The sequence below is a fragment of the Osmerus eperlanus genome, unplaced genomic scaffold (assembly GCF_963692335.1).
Source record: "Osmerus eperlanus unplaced genomic scaffold, fOsmEpe2.1 SCAFFOLD_346, whole genome shotgun sequence".
Taxonomy (NCBI): Eukaryota; Metazoa; Chordata; class Actinopteri; order Osmeriformes; family Osmeridae; genus Osmerus; species Osmerus eperlanus.
Genome location: NW_026911532.1, coordinates 23,120 through 29,485, shown reverse-complemented (window position 1 = coordinate 29,485; position 6,366 = coordinate 23,120).

Genomic DNA, 6,366 nt, shown 5'->3' with positions numbered 1-6,366 from the left:
TAATTAAAGAGGTGGAGTCGACTTCTGCTGCCTCTCCACAGCAGCAGGACACCAGCCAATTAGTCTCTGACGGCTGGCCAATGAGCATCGCTTAACCACAGGACGCCGGCCAATCAGCCGGAAGCGATGGTTGGGACACACGGTTCGCGGCTGAATGCAACAAACACGACCCCACAGAGGATAGACCAGGTAACATACGTCATGGCTATCGCTGCTGGATGCAAACGGGTGACGGGGATTTCGAAGCATAGATGCGGTTGAAGGGGCGGTCAGGGATTTCCCTGAGCACTCACTTAAGAACACCTATGAATTAATAAACGCATGGCTCGTCATGAAAACAAGTGTACACACACACACACACACACACACACACACACACAGAGAGCACGGCATAGCACGCTAGTAGCGGTCTAGCACAGCCGTCGCTTTTCAGGAACAATAGGCGTCCGAACCCGCTGGTTATTTGTCCGTGGAGGGAACTGGGTTCTGGATTGGTGAAATACGTTGACTTGAGTGCCAACAACAAGCCAGACTGGAACTTAATTGAATTCATAAACATTCCGCCCTCGCTGCTTTCCGTCGCTGGACAGGCCAGTGGAAATAAAGAAACCTTTCTGCCTTTTTTTATAGGTCTACTATTTGTATTTTACTCTGGGGCGGAGGAAAATAACAAGCTCCTTAGTGGCATTCCAGCTGGCCGGCTGCTGAACAACTTTAGGGTCGTCTCATCCCTCTCTCATCCTGATCACACACTGCCTCTTTGTGGTGGATGCGAAGCATTCTTCGCTGGAGAGGAGCGAAAATTCCGGCAAGGATCCCGAGTCACGAGTCGAGCCCCGTGTGGGTCCAGACATGTTTGCGGTCAGGGTCACAATCCAGCAACCTCGTTTAAGTCTGCTACACGACCGGAGGAGATACCGGGGAAGTTTTTTCTTTTTCTTTTCTTCTCTCTCTCTGTTGAACGGACACTGGGTGTAACTGGTGGTTCCTGACGTGCTGTATGCGTCCCCCGGTTTGGGCTTTCGAATGAGACGGGGACCAAAGACGCATTTCCTCCAGACGTGTTCACGTTTCGCCGGGGCGACGCGGTTCATTCCCCAGCCACAACGCCAACCCCCCCCCCCCCCCCCCCCCCCGCCTCCCCAGCGGCCTTTTCATACGACCTCGGTTAAGCAAACAACGTTATCGCCGCGACACAAATGTATCTCGCGGCTCAGAACTCGAGATTAGATTAATTAGAAAACATCAATAGCAACGCAGAGGGCATTTGGTGCCGTGAAGAAACGACAAGAAGGGGGAAGGGGGGAAGGGGGGGGGGGAAGGGCCAAAACATTTCTCCTCAAATACTGTATGCTTGTAGCTTGCTTGTCCTGCTGTGCCCAGCAACAGGTCAAAATTAATCCCAGAGCTGGACACAAGGACTGAACATTCCCGACCCTGCGTGACCCCCACTGACCTAATCCCACCTTCATAAACGAGTCTCCCACAGTTAGCCTGCGACCTCTGGGTCAGCGTCCTCCTTTCGCGAGCTAAACCTTAGCGAGGAGGGGAGGGAGGGGAGAGAGAGAGAAGGAGGAGGGAGGGGAGAGAGAGAGAGAGAGAGAGAGAAGGAGGAGGGAGGGGAGAGAGAGAGAGAGAGAGAGAGAGAGAGAGAGAAGGAGGAGGGAGGGGAGAGAGAGAGAGAGAGAGAGAAGGAGGAGGGGGGGAGAGGGAGAAGGATGAGGACGAGGAGGGGGGGCGTCTTCGGTGCGTACGCAAACAAAGGAGGAGGCCGGCCAGACGGCCCCCTGACCGCAGCCCCTCCGCACAACCTCGATTTGCCGGGGCGTGACCGGGGGGGGGGGTCGTTACGAAGCCCTTCCTGAGCTGTGCCCCACCCCCACCCCAGCCGCCCCCGCTCCCCTCGGCCCGGTCGGTCACCCTGCTCTCCTGTCCCCTGTCCTCTAGTCCTTCGAGGACGCCGCGGCTCCTTTTTCCGGTAAAATCCCCGATCGAACGCGACCGCACCGGTGTCAGCTTTGGATAAGGGGGGGGGGGGGTGCGTGTGCTTCCGCCCTTCCGACCGGATAACGATGACCTCGGTGAAGGAAATGAGGAGAAGGATTTGGTTCCTGATATGGGTCATCCTAAGTACAAGACATTTCTAGGTTGTCTCCCTCTCTCTCTCTCTCCCTCTCTCTTTCCCTCTCTCTTTCTCTCTCTCTCTCTGTATATTTCTTTTCTACGCAGAGAACGTGCCTGGGTTACCATGTCAAAGTTGGACCCACAACCTCCGGCCTCCTGTGATCTCGGCTCCCCTCGCATCGCCCTCACTGGGACTACACCCTCTGGTACATCCTTTGGCTCTCAACAGAGGGGAAATCAAGGTCAACAATGTCCCGCATCTTCGTCTCGATTGGACAGAATCACGGAAGTGAGGCACACATGCACTACTTGCACCTGCTCTGGCTGCCTGTTGATAGGTACCCGTCACAGCCAATAGGGGGCCTTGTCTCTCCCTGTCAATATCCCTTGCCGGATCATTCCAAATCTAGTTTGGTCGAAGCAGTCTTTGCTCGAAAACACACACATCATCGCCCTTATTGGGTAAAACAGTTGCCGTTCCATGTTGGAGTGTTAGTTTGTGTACCATGGTGTAGATCTTGCCGTAATATCATTCTGGATCGGGTGGATCCAGTGTGTGACACATCCCCCGGTGCCCAGGGAAAGACCCTGCTAGCATCAACAGCGGGTGTTCCTGCTCTGTTCCATATAGATGTGCCAAAGTGCTATCCCTCCATCCTCTCTATCTCTATCTCTCTGTCTCACTCACCCTATCTCTCTCCCTCTTCCTCCATCTCCCTCTCCCTCCATCTCTCTCTCTCTCTCCCTCCATCTCTCTCTCTCCCTCCATCTCTCTCCTCCCCTCTCTCTCTCTCCCTCTCCCCCTCTCTATCCTCCTCTTTCCGTACCGCTCTCTCTCTCTCTTTCCTTGGTTCATTCTAGAGACAGCCATGGGCAGATCCCCCCCCCCCCCCATGCCACCCTCCTTCCTGCAGCTGTGACCCAGCGTCGCAGAAGCCCCCTCAGTGACAGATAAACTCCAGGTGATTTCTGGCTGTCATTGTCACCGTGCCTGCGCTAATTGTTATGGACTTTTCATCGACGTGACCGTGTGAGAGGCCTGCAGGTCAAACTAGCATGGGATCTGGACACAAACTGACAGTAGACAGACAGAAACCGGTTTGGTAGAAAGTAAAAATAATTCGGAAAAAAAATGACATGTGAGCACACACACACACAAACCATACACACACACACACAAATAAGAGCTGGCTAGAGGGTGTTCATATGTAGTTCTCTGCCAAGCAGTCTATGCGTAGACAAATACTCAGGCCCCTGCTACACAAGGACGAGCTATAACAGTGCTTCCTCCTATCTAGGCTGAGCCGTATGGGACCAAAATAGGCTACTATTCTTATCCCGAATAAATCGGAAGCTCAAAACCAGATGTGACATATTTGAGATCGCAGTCAGTACAACGATAGCATTCATTTGATTGACTTCCCGTCAGGCCCGAGCAGAGAGGAGCAATGTCAACTGTTGCTAGGGCACCACTCCAGCTGGGACCTCCGCTCAGAGCAGGGCGGATATCTACAAACAATTCAGCACCAGGGCTGCATCGGCTGGAGGAACGAAACCGCAGTTCGGAGGCTACACTCTTTTTAAGAGACCTAGACTCATAGATTCGTTTTTACGTAACACTCCAGACAACATAAAAATACAAAAACGATGTGAAATACTCCATTTCCAGCGTATAAAAGATCACGAGGGTCGCATGCTTGGTTGAATCAGCACCATGGACAGAGACCATGCGATAGGGAAAGGCGGGATAGCCAACCATGGTAGCCTGCCAATGGCAGTCTGGTGTCTATGTGTGTCCTTAATGAACGATGGCGTATGCACGCCACAGATACGTGAAAGAAGCAAGGAGAGGAACTGATAGGTCTTCGAGGTCAGGGACGTCATGGGTCTTCCCTGCTCCAGGAGGCGAGACGACAAATGAAACCAAACCGGCAGACGACCCAATTTTAGCGACAGGTGTGTGAGAATATTAGGGGTAATGACGTGGATGGGGCCACCTGTTTGACCAGCCCTCAGTTGTTTCTTAGCAGGTTCCCCTCCTCAGATGGGATGGAAAGGCCTTAACGTTAGGCTCCACCACTGATTTTCCACAAGCGCAGAGCAGCAACGGCCGGCTAGGACAAACTTTACATCTGAAGCAAATCATCCTACCGTGAAACCTTGCCGTGTGAACACGCGCAATACGGTGGTTTCGATATGCTGACGATATATCTGTAAACATCCAAAGAAAAGACGCATCGGTAAAGACGTTTCACGAAAATCAATATGCACGTGTGTGCATTACTGTGTGTGTGTGTGTGCGTGTGTACGCACAAGCGCATATCATACACACTTTGATGCAACGCCACAGCTATGCTGCAACCGGTAATTCAATGTTTGAGTCAACAAAATGATTAACGACTTCCTGCTTAGCGATTTTGGAACATAACTTAAGATGCATTCGTGAGAGAGAGAGAGAGAGAGAGAGAGAGAGAGAGAGAGAGAGAGAGAGAGAGGGGAGGGGGGGTAGACGGAGAAAGAGAGAATGTGATAGCGAGAGTGTGTGTGTGCGTGTGTGTGTGTGTGTGTGTGTGTGTGTGTGTGTGTGTGTGTGTGTGTGTGTGTGTGTGTGTGTGTGTGTGTGTGTGTGTGTGTGTGTGGCTATATGGAAACCCCAGAGAGTTTACTGGACTGTCGAATGCATATTGCAGCATAGACGCCCCATGGGCACCCATCTGTTACTCCCTAGAAAACATCTTTCAGTGAAAATGTGTCACCTGCAGACCTGCGTCGAAACGCATATCCAAGAGGGTTGTGACCGGTTACAGAATCACTCTCACAATGGTCTTACCACAATCTGCCGGATTTAACTTTACAATAAGGCTAGTCCTATCCCACGATATAGGAATCAACTTACCGCAGTCTTCACACAAGATGTTCCCAACATCTTTTTTTAGATTCTTCCCACTCGTATCTAGCGGAGCAAACGATGCCTTGAAAACCAAAGGCTCTTCGGTTGGGTCCATGAAAAAAATGTACTTATGATTCTTTTTCACTTTGGCGCACGGAGCCTCCGATCCGAATTCCCCCACTGTGACGAGCTGCTCTCGCTCCAAACCCCCGCTGTTCAACGGCCACACGTCCAGCACTTTGACATTCACACTGTATGGCTCAGCCGAGATGTTCAGAGGCGCGGATTGCACCTTACCCTCGATCACCACGGCGGATTTGAAAGCCTGGTCCTGCAGGGAATTCAAACTCGGGGAGTAGCAGGCGAAGGAGACCCCGATGACCAGCATGGATAAATGTACTGAATCAAGCCTCATGCCGCCTGCTTTGGCTTGGTGGTCGCTGGTCGCGTTGCGGCAGGGCTCTTTGGGCTGCGGGGCGATGGCGGTGGAGCTGGGTTGAATGAAGAGACAGCAAATAGGCTCCAGTAGCACGGCAGCGCGGCAGACCTTGCGTAAGTGTCCATGCCATCGGGATCCGCTGCTTTTTTCCGATAATTTTGCAATGGGGAAACACCAGCTAGGAACCGGAAACCGCGTAATGATGCTGGGTTTAAAAATCCAGTCACTGCATACTGCTAAAAATACATTCTAAAGCTGCAAGGGATTCATAGGTTCCCCCCTTCAGAAGATGCTCCTATTCTGCCATAGTAGCCAATCCGCAAGACGACGCCAGTCTATCTTGGCCCCAAAAAATTGCAGTGGTGAGCGCCCTGTTCAGCTGTGATGATTTTCGTAAAACATTAGCCACTGAGAAAATACGTCAAATGCTGCAGTGAGCAGTACGTTTCCTCATCCACTTGTAGGATAAGACATAGGCAACAATACCCTACATTCCCCAGACGCAATATTTTGTTCGGCGGCTAATAAACCGCCTTCTCCCCAGCCCCTGTCTCTCTCCGCCTCCCCCCGCTCACTCACCACAGACGGAGAAAAAAAAGATGCCGTGCGCCAAGGACTCCGCCACAAAAAAAAGAAGCTGTTATAAGATTGGAGCACTGTGATAATCCGACACATAGACAGTTGACAGGTCACCAAACACTCCTAATCCCCCAGAATGATTTCTACATGATGTTTCCCATCACCAAACGATTTCACGTAAAATGAACTAAAGAAATGAACGGACAGATGCATGAAGCGTCCCCTACTAAAATTGCGTCCAACAGTAGACATACCCCCCACCCCCCCACCCCCCCTCAAAAAAAGACGGTAAATGACGGTTTAAATGCAGATGCAGGCAGTTCCGCTCTTAGCA